General features: G+C 40.8%; 1 pseudogene; it reads right to left on the minus strand.

Annotated features, from left to right (window-relative positions):
• Positions 1-2,234: 2,234 nt before the first annotated feature.
• Positions 2,235-4,336, minus strand: LOC123464050 (annotated as a pseudogene).
• Positions 4,337-25,356: the final 21,020 nt, after the last annotated feature.

Consider the following 25,356-nt stretch of genomic DNA (forward strand, 5'->3'; position numbering starts at 1 on the left):
CATATATAGAGGCATACACTAATGGTATAAGGATGGTCTGGAAAGATGGGAAAAGAGTTAAATATCAAAATCTTCCTTTTATGGAGAGACTTGCAAGGTCAGGACCAAACTGTAAAATGGAACAACAAAGAAAGGTCATAGAGACACAATTAAACCAGTACTGGATTAGAAATATAAAAACATACTGTTATTCAGGCTGCAAGATAATATTAGGTAGAGAGTGGGTAACTCTGTCCTTTCTGAGGTAAAAAAAAAAAAAAAAAAAAGTCTATCACCTTAAAGCTGCAAGAGCTACCTGCCAGGGCTCTTGGCTAGTTTCCATGAGCCTGGGTAAGATATTAACCAGTTTATAATCTTTGACTTTCTTGTTTAAGATGTTATCAAAATGCCTATTGGGGAAAGTGGTTCATGAGTTAAGCAGAAGCAGGGAAAACCAAGGAAAATATTTTGCACAATTTCTGAGAGAATAGAAGTCACACGAATAAGTTGCTATGTCCTGCTTGCAAAAAAAAAAAAAAAAAAAAAAAAAAAACAATGTATAAATAAAGAAGCAGAGTTTTGCTCTGCATCCAGTGTGCTTCACCTGAACTATTGGTCCAAATCATTTCCTCACAACACTGACTCCACACATCCCCTTCAAGATCTACAAGCCCACTGAGGCTGGACCTCGGCAGGGGAGTACTATTTGGGACACACTATTATGAGTAAAATATATAGAAATTTTAGTACACTATTTTTTACTCAGTATCTCTGGGGATTCCAAGACTCCATGGTACATTCTATTGAATTTTTCCTTTCTCAAGCTGTACCCCAATAATTCATTCCATGTCATCAAATTCCTGATTGTACAGTGACCACAAGTTGTCTTGTTTCTGACCATCACCTCAGCTAGATCCATGAAAATAGACACACCATCCCATAACCTTGTCTCTGAGATCAGATGCAGCCATATTCAATAACTAAAACAAAAATGATTAAATGCATGTATGCATAACCATAAAAGCTGCTGGAAAAGTCAAATGAACTATTAAACTTTTGCTTTGTTACAAACCATGTGATAGACCTGTACAGAAAGAAAAGTTTTAAAACATCTCCCTTAACAAATTATACTAAGTTCAAGAAAAATCTTCAATTTATAAATCCTCTCATAATCCTGAAGACCCATCTGTTGCAGTCCAGTTTGCATTGCTGGTAGAAATCACCCAACTAAGAGCAGCTTCTGGGAAAAAGAGGTTTATTTTGGATTACATGCTTGAGGGGAAGCTCCACAATGGCAGAGGAAATGATGGCATGAGCAGAGGGTGGACATCACCCCCTGGCCAACATAAGGTGGATCATACAAACAGGAGAGTGTGCCAAATACTGGCAAGTGGAAACTGGCTATAACATTCATAAGCCCGCCCCCAACAATACACTCCCTCTAGGAGGCATTAATTCCCAAATATCCATCATCTGGGAACCTAGCATTCAGAACACCTAAGTTTATGGGGGAACACCTGAATCAAACTACCACACCATCGTAATCTAAAATGTTAAAATTCCATAATATCAAAATTCCTAGAATCCAATATGCTTAATATCTAAACTTCCAAAAGCTGCAATTCCAATAGATTGAAACTATAAAAGTTAAAATACCCAAACCAACAAATGCTCAAGGAAAAAATAGAAACAAAAACTATATAAAAGCAATGGTGCCAAATTATGAAGAAATTGGCCACAAGATAAGATATGGAAACAATGAAAACTTCATTTTGAAAATGTGTCACAGGATGGAGAAATAACACAGCAGTTAAAGTCACGTGCCCACAAGCCTCCCAACATACATTCAATCTACAGGACCCAAGTAAAAATGGATGAAAATGTAGTTCACGCACCTGAAATCCCAATGTGTAGGCAAAGCCAAAAGAATCCTGAAGCTCATGGTCCAGCTAGACTGGCCCTTCCAGAGGCAAAACAAGTGAGACATTGTCTCAAACAAAGTGAAAGATGGAACCAGCACCCCAGAGTGGTCCTCTGTCCTTCACAGATGTACACACACACACACACACACACACACACACACACACATTAATTCCTGAAGCTTTTAATGAATTAAATCTTGAGAGATGAGGTGCATGTTTTTTTTTTTTTTATGGAGGTTTTTTCCCTTTATTGAGAAACTTAAGACTTGGGTACATCAAAACCAATTTCTGGGGGTGGGAATAATCAAAACCCACAATAGGAAAAAAAAAAAAAAAGTTAATACTGGGCCAAAGTAGAACCCAGAGAATATATTCTTATAATTGAAAAATCCTAGGTGCTTCATAATTGACCTTTTGATACAAAATGACCTATTAAATTTGCAACTTCTGGTTCTTGGTGTTGAGGTCCATAGGACAAGCTAAGAAGTCTTCAAACCTTGAGCTGAATTCCATGAGGGGTTATTTGGCTTCTGACTCATCTTCCTTCCCTTGTCTAGGAGGTAGCAGCAGCGACCGGGCCCACCTTCTGGGCAGCTTCTTTCTTGGCATGATGAGCCTGCAGAACTGCTACAGCTTCATCCACCTTGGAGCGGAGAGACTCTGGGGAACTCCAGCATGTGCAGCAGCTCTGAGTTGTCACTCTCCAGCAGCATTCCTGTGATCTTTCCAGCCAGATTGGCATGCATTGTTTGGATAAGAGGGAATAAACGTTCCCCCAGCATCTGCTTCTGCTCCTGGGGGCGGGGGGGGAGGGGGAGGGTGCAGCGGCCAGCATGCAGGCAGTCAGGGGCTCCTGGCCCTGCACGTGCACTGCAGGCTGAGGTGCCTGCAGAGGCTGGAGGACAGGGTGAGGGCTGCGGGCGCTGGAGGCGTACTTGTATGGGGCCACAGCCCGAGGAGCAGCAGCAGCAGCAACTGCAGCAAGGGATGTAAGGTTCTGCACGGCTGTGGGAACACCTCCAGACCGGCAGCTGTCAGTCAGCCCTTGCTGGGCGGCACCAGCCCCGCCAAAGTCCACAGCCAAGCGGTCCGGGCACTCAGACCCTTGAGGTCTCCCACCTTGCTGCCAGCGTGGATTAGGCCTCATCTGTGCTAACTGGTTAGGTGTGTAATATGGAGGTCTTCCCTGAGCCTGTGGAACTGCTGGCACAAAGTAGCCGCCAGCTGCAGGTTGGAGCTGATTTAAAATGGCACTGGCAGGGAGCGCTCTCATCCCGGCCACACGCTGCCTGTACTGGTTGGTCAGGTGAGCCTTTCTCTCCTCCTTCCTCTGGGCCAGGGCAAAGCACAGTGGCTTGGAGCCTACAATGCGTCCGTTCATCTCAGTGACTGCCTTGGTCGCGTCTTCAGGAGATGAAAAGCAGACGAAGCCAAACCCTTTGCTCCTTCCATCCTCCAGCATTACCTTAGCACTGGTGATTGATCCAAATGGAGAAAACTCTTTCCTTAATTTCTCATCATCAATGGTGTCATCCAAGTTCTTAATGTAGAGATTTACTCCCTGGCATCGACTAATTCTCTCCTGTTTCAGCTGCTCGAATTTCCGTTTTAATTCAGCCTGACGTTCTACTTTCTTCTGTGCACGGCCTACAAATATGACTTTCCCACTGATCTCTTTTCCATTCATGTCTTCCACAGCCTTATTGGCCTCCTCGTGTTTTTCATAACTCACAAAGCCAAAGCCTTTCGATTTCCCACTGGGGTCTCTCATCACCTTGACACTGAAGGTCTTACCAAACTGGCTGAATAGCTCTTTCAGGCTCTCCTCATCCATCTCTTCTCCACAGTTTTTGATGTACACATTGGTGAATTCCTTGGCTTTGGCTCCAAGCTCAGCTTCACGCTCTTTGCGTGACTTGAATCTGCCCACAAACGCTTTGCGGTCATCGAGGAGCATGCCATTCATCTTCTCGATGGCCTTGTCAGCAGCCTCTTGGGTCTCGAAGTGGACAAAGGCATAACCCTTAGAACCATTCTCATCCCACACCACCTTGCAGGACAGACTATTTCCAAACGCAGAGAAAGTATCATAAAGGGCCTTGTTGTCTATAGATTTATCCAGGTTCTTGATGAAGACATTCCCCACACCAGATTTTCTCAAAGAGGGATCTCTCTGAGACCACATGATACGGATTGGCTTTCCCTTAATCACATCGAAGCTCATGGTGTCCAAGGCCCTCTCGGCCTCAGCTGGCTGCTGGAAGTTGACGTAGGCATAGCCCAGAGAGCGGCGGGTGATCCGATCGCGGCAGACCCGGGTGGACAGCACAGGCCCCGCAGGACTGAACTTTTCCTACAGCATGGCCTGGGGACGTCCGAGTGCAGGTCGCCCACGTACAGGGGGCCACGGGGCAGCTGCTGGCTGCAGCGTTCATCTCCCCGCCCCCCTCCACCCCGAGCCCCGCCAGGAGGACTTCTCACGTGCGGGGGGGGGGGGGGCGCCGCCGGACAAAAGGGGGCTCGGAGAGCCGGGGCCGCGCCGCAGCGCGCAGGTGGCACCGGGAGCGGCTGGAGCGGGGCTCGCTAGGGAGGCGGGACGGAGCCTGCGGGGACAGCTCACCTCAAAGACAAAGACTCGGGCTGGAGAGATGGCTTAGCGGTTAAGCGCTTGCCTGTGAAGCCTAAGGACCCAGGTTCGAGGCTCGGTTCCCCAGGTCCCACGTTAGCCAGATGCACAAGGGGGCGCACGCGTCTGGAGTTCGTTTGCAGAGGCTGGAAGCCCTGGCGCGCCCATTCTCTCTCTCTCCCTCTATCTGTCTTTCTCTCTGTGTCTGTCGCTCTCAAAATAAATTAAAAAAAAAGACAAAGACTCGCAGAAAAATATAATAATAATAATAATAAATTAATAATAATAATTTATATGTCTCTGGTCCTCCCCGAGAGTTTGTAATTTGCAAGCTGTCCTGGCTGGACGATTCAAGTCTTTAAAAATAAAAATTAAAAAAAAGAACGCAAAAATTAAACTAGAGGTGTGGGGGGGGGAAATCCTTCAAGAGGCAGCCAGATGCTGCTGCCCACGGCGGCCTTGGGGACACGCGTTGCTCGATAAATGTAGGCCCCGGGCTCCCGGCGGTTTACAATTACAGCGGCCGGGGAAGAGGGAAACCGAAGCCTCGCCGGGGACGCCGGGCCGGCCGGGGCGGGCGAAGCGCAGCGCGGACACGTGGTGCGCCGCCGGCGCGGGGGGCGCGGGCGCGGGGCGGGACTCGGGCCGGAGGGCGGCAGGCTCACCACCCCACCGGCCGACGGATGGACGGACGGACGGACGACCCCCGACGGCGGCGTGGGCAGGCCGGAAGCGTGCGAAAGTGTCTTCCCCGCGAGTTCCCCGAGGACGCGCCTTCTGGTTTCCTTTTTCTCACTTTTTTTCCTTAGTTTTTTTTTTTTTTTTTTCAGGCCTTTTGCAGGTTTGAGTAGTTTCTTTCTTTCTTTCTTTCCTTCCTTCCTTCCTTCCTTCTTCCTTCCTTCCTTCCTTCCTTCCTTCCTTCCTTCCTTCCTTCCTTCTTCTTTCTTTCTTTCTTTCTCTTTTGCTTCAGGCTGCTAAATCTGGAAGCGATGCAAGCGGAGGGCGGAGAGAGAAGGGTGCATGATTTTATTCTCCATTTGGGAAGAAACTACAGTTAGCATTGTGGCAAAGGAGACAAACACAGGGTGTGCTTTCAGTATTTAATGGTAAAGATGATGAAGTGACTTGCAGTGCTACTATTGTCCGATTTGTGTTTTATGGAGAATGGATTTTTCTATCACCTGACAATCGGGTTTTGGCAGTGTTACAAAGGAAAATGTTTCTAAACTTTTTATATCAATAAAAGCATGTGAGCTGGAGAGCTTGCTTAGTTGTTAAGGTAGTTGCCTACGAAGCCTAAGGACCTAGGTTCAAGTCCCCCAAATCCATATAAGCCATATGCACAAGATAATATATGCACACCAGATGGCACGTGCGTGTGGAGTTCATTTGCAGTGACTAAGGCCCTAGCATGTCAATTTTGTCTCCCTCCCCTTACTCTCTCTCCCTTAAGAAAAATAAAACATGCTATATATCTCAGCTTCCAAATTTGACATTTTAGTTCAGATCTTATCATGTTGTGAACTATTATAACATAGCCTATACACACACACACACACACACACACACACACACACAAACATGTATGTATATATATGTGTGTATATATATATATGTGTGTGTATATATATATATATATATATATATATATATATGTTGCTGCTGTTGTTTATAATTTTTATTTATTTATTTGAGAGTGACAGAGACAGAAAGAGGCAGAGAGAGAGAGAGAAAGAGAATGGGCACGCCAGGGCCTCCAGCCACTGCAAACGAGCTCCAGATGTGTGGGCCCCTTGTGCATCTGTCTAACGTGGGTCCCATAGAATCGACCCTCGAACCGGGTTCCTTAGGCTTCACAGGCAGGCTCTTAACTGCTAAGCCATCTCTCCAGCCCCTTGTTTTGTTTTGTGAGTTAGGGTCTCACTTTGGCCCAGGCTGATGTGGAATTAACTTTGTAGTCTCAGAGTGGCCTTGAGCTCTTGGCAATCCTTCTACCTCTGCCTCCAGAGAGCTGGGAATAAAGGTGTGCACCACCATGCCCAGCTAGTCAACATATATTTAATGTCCTTATTGTTTAAAGATACTGATTAAAGAATTCTAGGACAACATTTAATGGATTTGTTGATATTTTTTCTCATGTGTTTTTCATGAAAATTCCAAGACGCTACATTGTCCTTGCATCAAGGAAGCCATTAGTATATGGGTAAAACCATCTCTCAGATGTGTTTCCTTGTCTGATTAGATGAATAATACTAGGATACAGTGGTAGTTCACATGTAAACATCCCCCATAGCCTCTGGTATTTTTGATTAAGGTTAACTTTCTACTTAAGTCTCCTGCAGGCAGAGCTCTGCCTGAAGAAGTATGTCCCCGGGGCAGATCTCAAGTTGACCCCTAAGGGTTTGTGCCTGAGACAGCCTGAAGCCTGGCTGATTTTCCCCTCTGCTGTGGATGTATGATGAAGTGAGGCAGCTTCTTCTATCATGATGAAACTTCCCTTGGAATCTGTAAGCTTGAAATATGTATATATTTATGTACTAATATAAGCATTAATATAATGTAATATAATATAGTAACATAATTATGTAATACATTATGATCTGGGTAGTCCAGTGATGTCTGTCTGCATGCTAGAAAAGCTAAGGACCTAGTAGCTAGCTTCTCACTTAGCAAGGCTGGATGTCTCAGAAGTCCCAGTGAGGTGTTAAAGGTCTGGAGGAGTTCTGGAAGACAGCTGGTGTTTAGCCACATGTATGAACCTGAGCTATGTTGTTAGCAAAGTCTAGCAGCTGCAACAACAGAGCAGATTCACTCACCAGTAAGGAATAAACGTGGTAGGCCAAAGCAGCCCTACATTCCTCAACCTCTTTAGATCTTGCAGGTCACTGGAAGGACTGTCTACTCTATGGGAGGATTACCCTTCACCCCCTCAGTAACTTATTCTGGAAATACCATCATGGAGCCATCCAGAGTCATGCCTCTTACTTGATTCCAGTTTTAATCAAATTGGAGACCAAAAATAACTGTCACACACATCATTTTTATCATTTAAATAAGACCCATTAACATAATATTTATGAATTTGATTAGATATTAGATATTAGCTAAGCCACAGATCCTTGGAGACACCCTATTAGTGGTAAAAACGAAGGAAGAAAGGTCAGCTTGTAGTACCAACAAAACATAAATAATTAGTATGTGAGACACCCACCTGGAGGAAGAGAGAACAAAGATATCAGTGTGGGAAATGCATTTCTTTTTCTCAGACTGAGGATATTGAGAATTGTTTTACCCAAGATTTAATCTTTCTTCCAAAGATGTCTAGAAAAGCAAGTGTTTGTGATCCTCATTCCTAATGACTCTAACAAGAAAATGCCTGTAACAATGTCACATCAGAAATGTTGCACTGCTTATGAATTAATTCCCGTGGAAGTTTACTTTCTATACTTTTTAATATTTTCTTTATTTGTTTATTTGAGAAAGGGGGAGAGAGAGAAGAGGTAGATAGAATGAGAGAGAGAGAGAGAGAGAGAGAGAAAATCGGAATGCCAGGGCCTCTAGCCACTGCAAATGAACTCCAGATATGTGTGCCACCTTGTGTATCTGGCTAACGTGGGTCCTGGGGAATTGAACCTGGGTTCTTTGACTTTGCATGCAAGTGCCTTTACCACTAAGCCATCTCTCCAGCCCCAACTTTCTATACATTTTGATCAAAGAATTTACTAATAGGAAGACCCTTTATACACTGCTGATGGGAGTAAAAACTGGGGTACCCACTATAGAAATCAATGCATACATATGTCAAAAAGATAAAAATAATGCATATGTTTTATTCTCTATCTTTAATCCAGAAAAACTCTCTTGGTATGCTTCTTTTTTTGGCACATTGTATATACATTGGAAGAAAGGGTTAAGCTGTAAAAACTTCCTGGATCCTATTCTAGTAGATTTTTGTCTATGATGGGACCAATTTTGTGTCTATAATTATGATAAATATTGACATTGAAATTAGTCCTATGCTAGGATGATTCTAGATATCCATGGCCTTTTCAAACTCTAATATAAAATTAATTTTGTAAATTTACGTAAAAATAGCTAACATAATTTTAGTTCAGAACTAACTGAGCCATTATGTTTCTAACCAAATCAGAGTGTAGCAGGAAAAGCTACATGCTTGATTTATTTTTTAAGGCCAGAATCTTTCAGAAGTATGTATTTCCATTCTTATATCATATTCAAAGGATAAGTTCCAGTGACTGTCAGTGTCACATGGAGATCCCACCTCAGACCCTTTGGTTCCTTTGCTCCAGGGAAAATAAATATTCATGTCCATATCCTTGATTTGTTCCTCCTCATCATTAGTGAACAGTAACATTCTGCCACAGTTCAAAGAGTCCCATCAGACATACCACATCCAAGCTCTGGTCCCACATCTGTCATTTGGAAGTGTGGAACATAACATTTCACTGTTTTTTTCTGAATTTTTTTTCTCTCAAAAGCAAACTAACAAGTGAATTCCACTGTTCTTAATGCCATTACCCCCTATAAAATTTACTTTAAAAAGAATTTTTATTTAAAATATTTTCTAGTTAAAAGTTTTTTGGGTAGATACTTCCTTATCTTTTGAACATACTAAAATAAACATGCACACACACACACACACACAAAAAAAAAACCTTAACATAATATGGGAAGCTGGTTAAAGTTCAAAAGGTGGGTCACAACAGCTAGTGAACTGGCTCACATCACAAAGACCACAAGACAATGAAACATCTCAGCAGTCCAGAAGATGGTGGACTGTGCTTCGTGATATACTCACTTACGTAATCATACATCTTCTCAATTTGCTAGTTAGAAACCATGTTCAGCTCCTCTCAAATGAATGCAACATGATCTGAAAATTTAGAGTAAAAGGTGTCAGTCACCTTCAGATGTGTGACAATACATCTGTGAATGAAATGCTTAACAATGATAGAAAAATAATCTAATTACCAATTGTGCTTTCTAAGAAAATATACTCTAATAGGTATGAAGCAGCTCACATATTTTTTTCAAGTCAGCATCTCATTCTAGCCCAAGCTGTCCTGGAGCTCTCAAACACACAGTGATTCTCCTGCCTCCCAGGTGCTGGGATTAAAGGTATGTGCCATCACACTAGGCTACATTCACAAACATATACTGGATTGGAATTTTTTTTTATAAATTTGCACTTCATTTATTTCTGTGATGATGATCTATTTTTAAAGGCATTATGTTACAGGTTCTCTGAAAACATTTTCCTAACATAGCACAAACATTTTCTTTCAAGGAAGACCATGGTAAACTACATCAGTTCCTGTCTCTGAGACTGTACATAGGACACTGATGAAGTGCGTACTAAATACAATGCAGTAATTGTTAGAAGTTTCTGTCAAATATCACTGTGCTTACTAAATCATGCATCACAAATGTTATGATTTGCAGTGATAAAGTTGTGCTATGCTAATTTTTGGGAACATTGCAGCATATGGTGCCAGATGCCAAGGGCATACTAATTAATGAGAAAATTAGCACATGGATATTAGTTCATTATAACAAGTCTGCAGCCCAACCAAGGCTTGAAGTGTAACTTGGAAACCAATTTAAATGTGAATGTTACTGCTACACAAACATTTATCCTTTATTCAACATGCAACTAAATGCTTTTGGTGTATAGGGCAAAGAGAATATCAAAAGTGAGTTATGTATTTATGGAATCTTTCCCTTTCAAATGAGAATCATACCGACAAACAGATATATCTTTGATCAGATATCTTTATCAAAAATATGCCTCATATTCCACTTAGTGCTTTCAAGAACAGAGAGGGTATTTCTTGTTTTGAGGGAAGATAAAGGTCTGCTCACTGAACATGGCCCAAGACAGGACTTTTAGGCCCCAGGCTCTCCATGAGGTCTAGAAATTGAACAATCAAAGGTCTGTAAAATTGAAGGTCACCCTGCTTATACAAGCAATCCTGCTAACTAAATAATTTTCATTACTTTTTTTCAATATTTTTCTTTACATTTTCACAAATTATTCTATGGCATATATAGTAAAAGGGTCATTTCTGGAGACAGATCACACATGAGCAAATTCCAGCACTCTGTGTTCTGAGTTTGTGGTCTTGATGGTGGTATGCCTTTTTTCTTAAGTGTAGTGTTTTCTATTTGTAGTAGAAATTACTACAGTATCTACTTCAGGGGGTTGTTGAAAGAATTCATATGAAGTAATTAGCATAATCTCTGGCTCACAAAAAAAATCATTGTATAAAGGTTATAACATATTGTAATTGTCTCAAGAGCTCAATGAGGTGATTATTAAAGTCATTAGTATTACAAATGAAGAAGTTGGAATGGCAGCTATATTGATGGCTTCCCAAGCATCATGATGGTGGTATATTGCAATATTGGAACTTGAATTCAGAACTCTGGGTTCCCAGTTAGAAGTTCTGCATTGCTGGCCTTCACCTGAGACAGAAATGAAAAAAAAAAAAAAAAAAAAAAAAAAAGAAAGAAAGAAAGAAAAAGTTGGATTTATTTGATGGACTATGCCATGCTTAGTGATTATATTCAGACACATTGGTACTGTTTGATCGTAATTAACATATCATCTTCATGATAAAGACCTGGGAATTCTTTTTGAGCAGTGGTCTCCAGGCTTTAACTCAGATGTGCATTTGACAAGTTGCATTGTCTAGTAGTGCAATGACGATTGCAGCAGGAAAGCTGAGAGAAAGTACTCTCTGCTATTTGCTGCTCATGATAGTAAACATGCAAGTCATGTCAAGGTGGTCCAGGAAATGAGCACAAAAAAGTCTAAACTACAGATGCTGAGAAGCACAATTGAAAAATAACACTAATCACTACAGCTTTACACACTAACACACAACTCTTCTATTTAATAGGGCAAATGTTTGCCCATGGAAAATGAAAGTTTTAAAATGGAAAACAAAAATAAAACTTCAAGAAAATTAAATGTCTACCTTTTTACTAAATGAAGCCCCATCACTGTAGTTGGGAGCTGTCTTGAAATATCCTCTTCTGTAATGGTTAATACAGATGGTTGTTGTGGTCAGGTTCGCATTGCTGGTAGAAATCACCCAGCCAAGAGAAGCTTGTGGAAAAGAGGTTTATTTTGTCTTACAAGCTTGAGGGGGAAGTTCCATGATTGCAGGGGAAAACAATGGCATGAGCAGAGGGTGGACATCACCCTCTGGCGGACATAAGGTGGACAATAGCAACAAGAGAGTGTGCCAAATACTGGCATGGGGAAACTGGCTATTACACCCATAAGCCCACCCCCAACAATATACCACCTCCAGGATACTTTAGTTTCCAATTGCCATCAGCTGGGAACCTAAAGTGCAGAACACCTAAGTTTATGGGGGACACCTGAATCAAATCACCACATTCTGCCCCTGGCCCCCATAAACTGATATTCATACATGATATAAAATACAATGCATTCAGTCCAACTTTCAGAGTCCCCATAGCTTTTATCAATTCCAATGATGTTCATGCATCCCCATAGTCCAAGGTCTTTTAACTGAGCCATAATACCAAAAAAAATACCCCCACACCAAAACCATAATGGTACAGAATAAACCTTCACACTGCAAAAGATGGCATTGGGTATAGCAAAGAAATACTCAAGTAATACATGATTTAAACAGGTAAAATACCAAACTCTGTAGCTCCAAGTCCAACAACTCTAGTTAGTGACAAATCTCCCAGTCCAATAACTCTAACCAGCATCAAGTCCCTGGAGATCTGCTTCTTCCCCTCCAGCTAGGCTACTCACAGTCCTGGAAAACTTCATCAGGGCTGGCAGCTTTCCTTAGCAGCCATATCATGGTCATGGCATCTCCACTGGGTCTCCACTGCAATCCAAAGCTCATCCTCATGGACCCATGGGATCTCCATGAGGGCAACCAGCAAATCTGCTTCACACTGCCCATGGTCATTTTCAAAACCCAGGACTATGTTTCAAACTCAATGATACTTTCTTTCCTGCATTTCTTATACTCCACAATACCATGTAGGGTTCCATTTTGTTATTTCAGGAGGGAATAAAGCAGACTTTGAAGAACAGGACACTCCTTGGGCACTTAGGTCCTTTAAAGAGTTTACATTCTTCCTTTTGCTCCAGTGCAGGTCAGCTGGCCCAATCTCAAAGGTTGTAATCTCTCAATTGCAACGGAACATGCAGCAGTTCACCCAAAGATTTTTCTTTCTGTGCCATATGCCTCTGCTCACACCAGTTCCTTTCTACACAAAGCAATCCTGCACAACTTCTTAGGACCTAGATAACAGCAAGTTTCTCATACAAACTGCTAGCTCAGTCTAGGCAAAGCTCTTTAAGCAAAACATCACAGTGCATAGTTATTACTGCATTCAGAACTTTCAACTCTGACCAGAATAGCCCAGCAAGCTGTACTTACAGCACTACAAAGAGTCTCTTAGGCCAAGGTTTCAAATCCTTCCACATCCCTCTTGAAAATCAGCTCCAAAATGCCAAAGCTACACACTCAGGTGTTTACCAGCAATACCGCTCCTGGTACCACTTTATTGTTGCAGTTAGGTTCTCATTGCTGGTAGAAATCATCCAATCAAGAGCAGCTTGTAGGGAAAAAGGTTTATTTTGGCCTACAGGCTTGAGGGGGAAGCTCCACAATGGCAGGAGAACATGATAGCATGAGCAGAGAGGGTGGACATCACTCCATGGCCAACATAAGGTGAACAATAGCAACAGGAGAGTGTGCCAAACACTGGCATGGAGAAACTGCCTATAATACCCATAAGCCCACCCCCAACAATACACCACCTCCAGGAGGCTTTAATTTCCAATTGCCTTCAGCTGGCGAACCTAATATACAGAACACCTAAGTTTAAGGGGGACATCTGAATCAAACCACCACAATGGTCAACTTCACGGGATCTAGAATCACCTAGGAAACAAATTAATAGGCATCTCTGGGGGAGATTTTCTAGACAGGGAGGTGATAAGATCCACTCTGAGTGTAGGCAACACCATCCTATGGGTTGGGTCCCAGATTGAGCAGACAGGAAATATCAAGAAGAGCACCAGTACTCTTGTCTATCTCTTTCCTAACTGTAGATACCATGTGATCACCTGCCATAGTGTGATACTGAGCATTCCCCACTAAGACAGACTCTATCATTGAAATTTGAATGAAATTTCCCCTCCCTTTCCTTCCCCTTCCTTCCTTCTTTCCTTCCTTCCTTAGGTTGCTTTGATCAAGTATCTTGCAACAACAACTTCACCAGCTGTCTACCCTGATTTTCTGCACTTTCTATTTTTTTTTTTCCCCAAGGATTTTAAGCCAAGAAACTTGGGAAAATAAAAGATACTTTCATAAGATTCCTGAAATTGCCAGTGCTACCCACCAGACACCAACCTTACACACAAATTTAAGTACTCAGCAAATTGATTGCACGGGCAAATTCAGAAGGATTATTCTAAAACTGTCTTGCAATTTGAAAGAGTGAAGCCTAAGTGACCCACATCAAATGAGGTAGTAAATTATCTGTAATATACCCAACCTCAAAGCATGACAAGTAATGGAAATAGAATCATGCCATCCTTGCTAAAAACATGAAATTCATTAGCAGATTTCACTGACTCTTCAATGAACTTATAAAGAGTAGTTTGAACCTTCAATAGCAAATTTAATTGTGAACAGAAATTTCCCCTGATTAAACTGACTCTTCTGAATGTATTTTTATTATCTCTAGTATATAATTGTTTTCTTTCTGAATGTCTATCCTCTTCAGTCTATTTTCTCTTTCATACTTAGTATAAAAGAATCCACTAAGTTATCTAATATACTATTTTAAGTGCATGTAATTCATGAGTTGACTAGTCTAAATTAATGAAAAAATATTATATTTCCAGAATTCAGGTTTATTACATTCTGGCATGGCAAAAAATCTAATTAACTTCAAACCACAAAAACAAAAATCTACACATGCACAAATCTGTCTGGATGGTCTGCAAGGACAGATACTCAGGAACATCTGGCTCAAATTCTGGTGTTCTCAACTGAGAGGAAATAATATGAGAATTTTTAGCTGGAGCCAAATTCATGCTGCTAAGTTTTAGTCTCCAAGACTTAATACAAATTTAATGTAATTGCATAGTTACTACTGATTCTATTACCTTTTAAAATGTTGATATTTTCTCAGTCTTAAGGACTGTGCAGTATTTCATTGGTGGCTAAAATATATATTACTGGAAATAACATAACTCTCCATATCATAATGATTAAAATAAATTATCCTGTCATGACTCTCCCAATTAAAAAAATCCTGTGGAATCTTCATGTTTCCATAAACATTCCTCAAAGCAGAGAAGTTTTATAGAATCTGAGGAAAATTCTAGAAATGCTGACTGCCTACACATGTATCATAAAGTTACGATTTAAGGAAGCAGAAGAAATCATAACAAGGAAAATCCAAATGATTTTCAACATCTTAAATTATATAAGGAGATTATTAGCCAACAACCTCATTCAGCAAAAGAGAAATAGTACTTTCCTCACAAACACAAAGACAGTGTGGACAAAAGTTCAGAAGTTGGTCAACGAGATCTGGTGTGCTCACTGCAGTAGAAGATGGAGAGAGCTGTCCATTTCAATGATTCTTGAACTCCTTTATTGTTTTTCAAAGGTTTCAAAGACAAGGAGCACTTCTGACCTCTGGCTTCTTGGCTTCCTCACTTCTTTTCTCCTGAGCACTGTATTGCTTTGCTGTCTCTTCTCTAGTCAGATTCCATTCCCAGTGCTATCTCTATATCACTGGACATGGCTCTGGAAGAAAGATTCAATTGGTTAGTTTGAGTTTATTTACCTAGGCTGACCAAAAACCTTCCATTTTTCCATTGTCCTGTGTGGATTCTTGAAATCATGGCTCCACATTTTTTCATTTATGCTACCTTCCTAAATTTATCCAAATAAAATTATCATTTTAACTTAAATTGGGGAAAGACATTTCCCATTCAGAAATCCCCTTTCTTTCCTGAGCCTCCTCTCATACAATTGTTGTAAAACTACAAATTATTATCAGTGAGGGAATTGACATGTTCACATCCTGCTTTATTATTTTTATATATCATAGATAATTTAAAGAATTGTGTTAGCCTAATTGTTCTTTGTTTTATCTTTAAAGAGAGTAGAATTTATAAATCCAAGCCTCTGCTACTATAATATACTCCATATTCTCTGAAAGTTTTTGTCTTTTTTTGTTTTGACTGCCTGTATCTATTTTCATCCTGCCATATAAAAATGTCCATCAAATTTCATCATCTTCTCTGATATCCTTCCAGTTTTTCTCTCACAAGCATCTGAGTCCATATTAAGGTCTATGTTAAAGAGGTTCATTAACACTGGGAAAGATTATTTTGGATCAACAATGAAAACACAGGTTAACTTAAGGGAAGCCATCACTTTTAGGATAACGTAAACTGAGTCACAGTGTATGCCTATGGCTATACCAGTATCCTATTCTAGTAGATTTGTGTCTATGTTATTGACAAAATCTACTAGAATAGGATACAGGAATAGGTATAGACATGCACCATGACTCAGTTTGTTTATATGTTTAACATAAACTGAGTTATGGTGTATGCCTGTAGCTATACCTGTATCCTATTCTAGTAGATTTTTGTCTATAACTGTAGGAATGGGAACTGTATCTTGGTGAATACTACTTATACAGGTACATAAAAAGTGAATAAAATACTAAAACACTATTTAGCATATTGACAATATTTAATTACAGCTGTATTGAGTATTTTTAAAATGAATGCAAACAATAAATCTTCTAAAACTTAAGGAATATTACATTATAATAAACAAGAAATAATTACTTGTAAACCAATAGAATAAATTGAATCCACGTGCATATAACTAATTAGGGAAACCAGTCAAATTACGTATTATATATTTCATTTATTTGGTCAAAACCAAGAAAAACATATAAACACAATTAGAAAATGCTGGCTACCACTGGAGAAGAAGAAAAGATATTATGTCATGTTAAGTCAGCTTCTGCTGATGCTGGAACTGGATTTTTCTTGATTTTGGTGGTAGTCACATTTATATTTATTTTCTGTACATATATATGGTTTGAACATAATTTTGTGAGCATTTAGTTCTCTAAGCTATAAAAAATTAGACTTATCAAGGATGTGCTCAGTCTGTTCATCACCCTGAGGCTCATACCCTTTTGTGGTTTATAAAATTTTCAACTCAGACTTCTGTTTCTCTTTATACTTTTTGCAAGCCAACCTTAAGTAAGATTAATTCTGCTATTATCAATTATTATAAGCCAATACCTGGCATCATGGATATTTGTAGCACACAGAAGAAAGGGGCATTTCAAGCATTCTTAGGAAAAATTTTGTTTAAACTTCATTTATGTTGTTTGAAGAATATCACCATTTCTGTTTTAAGCCATCTACACAAGATAATTCAGGGTCTGAAACACTATTAAACCAGCAGTGTGATTTTTTCAGTCATGGAAATCCAATAAATGTGGAGATCTGGGAGTGAGCTGAGAGCCTTATTTGCAGCCATACTTCTAAAAGCTTTATTAATTATGAGCCTTATCTTGCGGGGTTGGCTGATGAGCTGGCATTGGAAACATGGCTGAAAGAAATGGCTTTTATTTACTTCTGATCCATCTGTCTTAGAAATAGAATTAGTAAAATATGCTTTAGTGTGTTTTATATCTCCAGGCATCTGGAAATGACTTCTCTACATCAGTCAGACAAAAATCAAATAAATAATATGTCTTTAATTATTTTTTTCATCTCAGATAAACAGATCAAGTTTATTCAAGGAGCCTAATGTGGTGTGTAGTTTATCAGTTAACATGTAGATGATTCTTGAACAACTAAAGCAAGATTTCTTAGAAAACTAAGTTATGTGCTGCAGTCTATGAGTGAGGTATGGGACAAGAATGCAATGTTCCTCTGACATTCCAGGACAAGTGATAATTTCCATTCTCTTTTACCAGTTGGCATTTACTTCCATGAGAAGTGTGTACTTCTTGACTAGGTATGTTTTTTTAATATAATTTATATAGTTCAACAATTTGAAGCATTAAACTTACTTTCTGCTCATACCACCTGAAAAAATAATACTTTTTAGATTTTTAAAAAATGTATTTTTGTTTATTTGGAAGAGGCAAGGAGAGAAAGTGGGGAGACACACACACACACACACACACACACACACACACACACAGAAAGAGAGAGAGAGAGAGAGAGAGAGAGAGAATGGGAGTGCCAGGGCCTCTAGCCTCTGGAAATGAACTTTAGACATATGTTCTCCACATTGTCCATCTAGCTTATTTGGGTCCTGGGGAATCAAAGTTGGGCTCTTTGGCTTTGCAAGTAAGCACCTTAACCACTAATCCATCTCTGCAGCCCTATTTTTTTCCTTTTCCTTTTTCTTCTTCTTTTTTTTTTTAACATAAAAAGTAACATTTTTAACTGACAAATGAAATAACATGCACTCAGCTCCTTTTATAATAGCTTATCATTTGATAGTGTATTAAAGCATATCTTTTTATAAAAGTGATGAATAGTATAATTTTCTTAATAAAACAAGGGCAGCTTATGTATGATTGAGAAAATTGTAGGTAAGAAAATGGTATTTAACAAGTTCTGCATATTATCTTTGGGGCTTTATAAAATAGTATACAAGTTTCTATTGATAATGTGATATACATTTAAATGAAATGTCAGTTATTGTGTAAAATATTTTTCATGTGGTCTTAAGAATGTAAATACGGCTGGGCATGGTGGCAAAGGACTTTAACCCCAGCACTTGGGAGGCAGAGATAGGAGGATCATTGTGAGATTGAGGCCACCCTAAGACTACAGAGTGAGTGAATTCCAAGTCAGAAGTCAGCTGGGGATGGGGGTGGGTGGGAGGGGTTGAGTGAGACCGCCCCCCCCTTTTTTTCACCCACCCCTTGAAAAAAGAGAAAAGAATGTAAATGTTTCTTGTGATGTTATATTACAAACCTGAAATAATAGTTGTTTCTACCTGACTTTATTTCAGTTTTGGTACACAAAGCAAAAGTGTATTCATAGCTTTCATGAGCAAAGTTTTATATAGGAAGAACTTAAAGATGTCTTTCACCAAAGCAGAATTGTGGTAAAGATTCCAAACATTTCAGTTTTGTTGTTGTTGTTGTTGTTGGTTTTTCAAGGTAGGGTCTTACTCTAGCCAAGGATGACCTGGAATTCAATATGTAGTCTCAGGGTGGCCTTGAACTCATGGTGATTCACCTACCTCTGCCTCCTGAGTGCTGGGATTACAGGCATGTGCCACCACACCAGCTCATTTCAGTTTTTAAATAAAGCTTTCATATCTATTTTCATGTTTTTGGAGTGTCACAGGAAGTCACAGTATATTGTTAGTTACAACTTGTGCTTACAGTTCTATCTCACTGTGTTTGGAAACTTGGCATAGCATCCCTGGTTTTGTTAAAAAGGAAAATTAGAGAGGGAGGGGCTTTGAGACCATCTGAGCAACAGAAGGTGATAAAGCTCCTCAAGATCCTGGTGTCCACAGATGCTCATGTGCTCTCCATAATGTTGTGGAGAGCTTACAAATGCTAAATACAGAGAGAATTGAATTTGGAGGCTTGGCTTCTAAACTTTCTAAGGGGAAGGAAAGACTGTAGTGGACTTTGTTGGAACTGGGCTACTGGCATAAGGGCTGGCTGCATCCTGCTGCCCAGGCCTAGAGAATTTTATCAAAGTTAAATTTGTAATGGACTGATGTGCTTGGGTAAAGATATTGGACTGAGATATTTAAGATTTTAAGTTGGAAAGCCTCAAGCAAGTTAAAATTATAGGCAGTGAGACTGGTTTTAGGTTATTAAAGCTACTATTGTTAACACATTAGCAATCTTAAGGAAGATGGACAAACTGATTTATACTAAAACAATGGGGCCAGGCATGGTGGCACATGCCTTTAATCCAAGCACTGGGGAGGTAGAGGTGGGAGGATCACCTTGAGTTCGAGGCTACCCTGAGAATACACAATGAATTCCAGGTCAGCCCAAGCTAGAGTGTGACCCTACCTTGAAAAATAAACAAAACAAAACAAAACAAACAAAAAACAATGGAGAGGCACCTGAGGAAAGACTGATAAGGCATGCAATCTCTTTTGCAAAGAGCTGACTTAGAGAAAGAACCTGCTCTTCAACGTCATGATTTATTTTGTCCATGAAAAAAAAATGGGGCTGTGTTCTGCACACCTAGTACTGATTTTGGAAGGATGAAAAATGCGTGGAGTGGTCATGGCACATGGTTCCAGGAGCTGCTGCTGAGATAGGCATATAGGCAGTGTGTGATGACCCTCATGAATAGGCTGGTGAAGCCTTTGGAAGATGGACTGTGGTCCTTGAAGGACCCTGAAACTGAATGACGCCATGACAGACTTCAGTAGAGCGCTGCCCTGGTTAGGCCTAAGTTCCAAGTTTCAGTTTAAACAAAGGAACAAAGGGGCAGCTGACCCCCTGCCCAGGACACCTGAGACTTGCCAAAGACTTGTCCCTCCTACCTCCCTGCCCTGGCCAATCAAAATTCACACAAATGTTTTTGCTGCTTTTTTAGCCAATTGCAACAGAGGATGCTTAGTTACCTAGCTCCTGCCTGCTAAGTTGCTGCCAATTCCTAAGAAATCAACCAATCATGTACCCATTCCCTACTTCTTTGTTCAAATCCCTATTAAAAAAACCTGCCCCCCTCCTGCTTGGGGCTCTTGTATGGATCCACTGTGTTGGTCAAATCAAGAGACTGAGTTTAAGCCCGAAATAACCCCCCTTGCCTTTGCATATGTGTATGGTTCTGCTTGGTGGTCACTGGGGGTGACGAGAACTGGGCATAACAGTTTTGATGGGGACCCGAATATGTTTTGGATGTACCAGGACTGTACCAGGGCTACTATGGAGGTTGTTGGCTAGGGATGGCAGTTTTCACTGGCTACTCAGCCCAGCTGGAGGGGTGGAACTGGAAAATCCAGAGACGGCCAATCATTGGACTTGAACTGTAGAAGTTGAATGTTTGTTTGATAGTTGTTGAGTTTACATTGGTCTAGTCTCTCCTTGCTATGCCTGTTATCAGTAGAAAATGTTTACTCCGTGTCTTTATATGTTGAGGTATATAACTTGATTGTACAGGACTCATAGCTCAGAGATAATCTTAAATCTCAGAGGAGACTTGAGACTTTGGAACTATCTTAAGTTGTTAAAGACTGTGGGGACCTTTGAAATTGGACTGAATTCTGTAGTGGGGTCCCATGTCACACAAATAAGACCACTAACTCTCAAAGTGCTGGGTGTGAATCGATGTGCACTGGCATTGCTCATCAGAGGGCAGGATCTCCGAGAGCAGCCTCCCTCCCACCCAAATGCTCATAATGTCAGCTTTTATTGGAAAAAAACATACAAAATGTTTATTGTAAAAGTAGGATGGGAGTTAAACCATGAATTACAACTTACATGTTACAGTTACAGCCAGAAAAGTAATTTAAACATAAAGGGGAATTTGGTGCATTACAGTAGGGACATTCTATTCTTAGAAGATTATAGGGAAGAAAAAAATGAACTTGTGAACAGGTCTGTTGGTTGGTTACAGGAAGTGCATGGGGGTATAAGGAAGGCCTGCTACCCAAGAGTCTCCAAATGTCTCACTTATTTTCCCTTAAGGATTTTGTTAAACAATACAGGCCAGGGGTTAATGCTATTCAGACTGGCAAAGCATCCTGTTTATCTACCATCCCCATCTACTAAAGGAAGTGTTTCATTCCATTCTTTTATGAGCTCCTACAAGGAAATGACTTCTATTTTTCTCTAAGCTTAATATAAAGAAATGTAGAGAAATATAAAATTTTGCTCTTTTTACATACAATTTGAAATGTGAGATGATAATGAATCTATTGGGGGTTATGGGCAGAATATGGTAGTTTGAAAAGATGGCCCCCAATATTCAATATTCAATACTCAATATTCAGTGTTTCATTAAGTTAGTAATTTAGATCTGCAGCCACCTGGTTGGATGAGGTATCACTGGGTGGACCCTAGGGTCCGGCCCTAAGGTGTGGGTGTGTGTTTGAAATTCTAATCTAAAGATATGCAAAGTGCTTAGTTGGAGTCCTGAAATGTGGTATGTGTTATGGCTTGTTTTTAATCTCTCTCCCTCATTCTCTCTCTCTCTCTCTCTCTCTCTCTCCCTCTCTATTACTTTGCTTGGTCTTTCAAGAGTAGGCCAACTTCTATCATTATGGAACTTCCACCAGATCTGTAAGCGTCAATAAATATCCCTTCCTCCATAACTGTTCCTTGTTTGGAAGTTCATCTCAGTGATGGCTCTCCTCAAGATCCTGGTATCCATGGATGTTCATATATTCCATGAGCTACCCATCAAACACACACTGCACATACAGTTGTGGGTTTCTATACATTTAGCTTTACATGCTGGAAAATATTAGTCCTGTCAGGAGACTTTTTTTTTCAATAGAAACATTTAACCACGTGGCCTTCAATCTTAGCACCATTGACAGAAACTGTGGCTGCATTTGCCTGAACTGAAAAATCAGACAAATGAATTGGCCATCTCTGGCAAAACTTGTATTACCAAAATTTGTACAAATGATTAGAATATCTGTCTCATAAACTGATCTATAAGCCCAAATGTCAATTTCCAGAAAGGATACTGTAAGGTCTGAGAATTGCTGAAGAAAGACCCCAGACTCAAATAGTATGTAAAAACAAAGAACATTTATTCTGCAGAATCAGCCAGCATGTGGGGGTTGTCAACCATTCATACAAAATAGGGACACTGAGGAGCACAAAAGCCCCTTTTAAGCACAACTAGGAAAATAACAAGTGGGTTCTGTAATCTTTTTAAATAATTGGCTAGGCAAGCAGCAGTTACAATTGTACATCTCTGATTGGTTGGGGCAGAAGGTGCAAAGGTGTTAGGAGCCGTGCAGACGCCATTACAAGTTGGCGCCGGTTTCCGGCCTCTTCTTGGTCACAGCTGGTGTAAATCAAGCACAGTGCGCATGCTCCAACCCATCGTGGGCCGATGCTAATGAGGCATCCAGAAAGTAACCAATCACTGGTGGCCACATATCCTCAGTTGACCAATCATTTGTGGGTAGGCAGCCTAAAACCCTATATAAACAGTTGCCTTTCGTGGTTCTGGGTCTTCGCATCTAGCAGCTTGGCAGTCCCCAATAAAGTGTGTTCAGAAGAATCCTGATTGTGGCGTCCTCCTTGCTGGTGAGGCGGGCGTGACACAAAGGGTTGTGAAAGGAACATGTCTAGGTATATTTAGACATGTCTCTAGCAACTGACTCATCCCCCAGAGCCCACTAACTTGGGCATGCCCTTTGTTTGTGGCTTTTCCCGGAAATCTTGCCTGCCTCTCCGAGAAACTGAAACTTAGGCCTAGCTGTAAACTGGAGCAAATTTGAGCCTCTCAGATAGTGTATTTTTTATTATCTTGACTGGTTCACCACCACCTGAAATCACAACTGCTTGGTGCTGGTTCATTTTGTAATTTTAGGTGTGTGTGGTTGACATTGTTATGGGGTCCAATGTCACACAAGTATGACCATCGACTCACACAATGTGAGGCGAAGTTTTATTAGGTAAAAAGGAATGAAGAAGAAGAAGATAGATTGGTGCATCAGGTCTGTGTAAGGGTCCGAGAATCACTGAAGAAAGACCCCAGACTCAAATAGTATGTAAAAACAAAGAATGTTTATTCTGCATAATCAGCCAGAATGTGGGGATCAACCATTCATACAAAATGGAGACCCTGAGAGGAGCTCATAGGCTCCTTTTAAGCACAGCTAGAGGAATTTTTGTGGGCTTAGTCTTTTCTAACATGGTTGGCTAATTGAATAGTAACTGTACTTATATATTTTTGATTGGTCCTAAGGTTTTGGTGAGCTATGTCTAGGGTAATTCCAGGTGCATTAGGTAATCTTTAAAATGATTGGCTAGGCAAGCAGCACTTAGAGTTGTGTATCTCTGATTGGTTGGGGCAGAAGGCATGAAAGGGACATGTCTGGGCCTGTCCAGGAACTGACTTAGCCTCTGGGTGGCTATCTTCTTGGCCACATGTCAGGCAGGCCCTTCCCAGAAGTCTTGCCTGCCTCCCTGGGAAACTGAAACTTAGGCCTTGTTAGAGTGGCACCTTACTGAAACCTATCATGGCATCAGTTTGATCCCTTCATTTCTCCCTTGAGTATGTCCTCATCTCAAATCCTTGAAATGTATCTAAAGGCTCCAAAGGTTGTTAGTATTGTCTCAGGACCATTAATTGTACTGTGGCTAAGAAATCCTTAACAAATTTGACCAAAGAATTGATGATACAAGGTCCATAGGTGAGGGCAAGCAGTAAAAGAATAAGAAGACCAGTTAGGGCAAAAATTAAAGTTTTTAACCAAGGGGACCAACTGAATATGGACTCATACCATCCTTGAGATTATTCTCTTTCCAATTTTCTTTCATGTAGTCTTTTTCTAAGTATGCCCATGGATTCTTTTATAATGCCAGAGTGAATAACATAGAAACAACATTCTTCCTTTAAGGTGGTGCAGAGGAATGTAGGTCTAGTCCTCATCTGTTCTGCAGTACTACCTCAGCTAAGGAGGAGAGAGAGTCTTGTAAATGGGTGATTGATTTTTCTAAATGTCCTAAATCTGCATTGATGGCTGACCATATAGTTTTTGTCCTGAAGCTCCAAAGCAGAGGTGCCAGTGCCTATTGCCCCAGCTAAACCCAGGCCTAGAAGAGAAGACATTAAAACATCAGTAATGATTTCTTGTTTTTCCCATCCCATTGGCTCTAATTGTGAAGGATCGTCTTGGTCAGGGTAGTAGACTATCCAGAGAATTAGCTGTACTAATATACAGAAGTCTCCTGTTTGGTTAAGGACCTGGGTATGGACACAGGGGGTTAATCCTGTAGTTTAAGCCCACCATCTATCTTCTGGGGAAATTAAGTACCCAGAACCAGTGGGATACTGAGTTTGGTTACATAGGTGGGAGTAGGCTTGAGGAACCTGAACTCTAAGGGAAAGACCATTCCCTGTCACTGATTGGAGGGTTAAGTTTACTTTTCCTGATTGTTGCCAAAGGCAGGCTATTGCCTCTGTAGCCATGGAATAATTTTCAGGTACTGCTATGCCTTCATAGAAAGGAGGTTATGGGTTGAGACACAACCAGCTGGCCTTAGTAAATTCAGGCCTAGAGGAGATGAGGACCTTATAAGTTGCCTCCAGTAATTTCAGTGACCCAATGTTGAGTGGAGGGATGACACAAGCCATTGGTTCAGGGAATGGGGATGGGGCTCTAGAAGTTTGATTGGTTAGGGAAGGGTCTGTGGTTCTTTGAGGCAAGCTTTGAGGCAGGGACAACTTTTTTTTCAATAGAAACATTTAAGCCACCCTGCATCTAGATTTTTGGGCTTTTGTCAGGTCACTCCCAGGACAAACATAGATAGTTAAGGCCTGATTTGGGGGAAAAGGGGGGATAAGGGGGAAAGGGTTGTTGGTCACTGGGTTCCCATTCCCTTTCAAAGATATCACATAAGTCTACCATGAGTTCTGGACACCATGTATACAGTGGGGCCAGCTGGGAGGTGAAGTTGATAACAGTCCTGGTGGTGGGGTTAGAGATTATCCAGGTGAGATTATAAGGCTCATGTGGGTTATGGTGATGGGGGCGAGGTTCATGGGGGATGCCCAGATATCTG

Source organism: Jaculus jaculus, chromosome 10 (assembly GCF_020740685.1).
Source record: "Jaculus jaculus isolate mJacJac1 chromosome 10, mJacJac1.mat.Y.cur, whole genome shotgun sequence".
In the NCBI taxonomy this organism is placed as follows: domain Eukaryota; kingdom Metazoa; phylum Chordata; class Mammalia; order Rodentia; family Dipodidae; genus Jaculus; species Jaculus jaculus.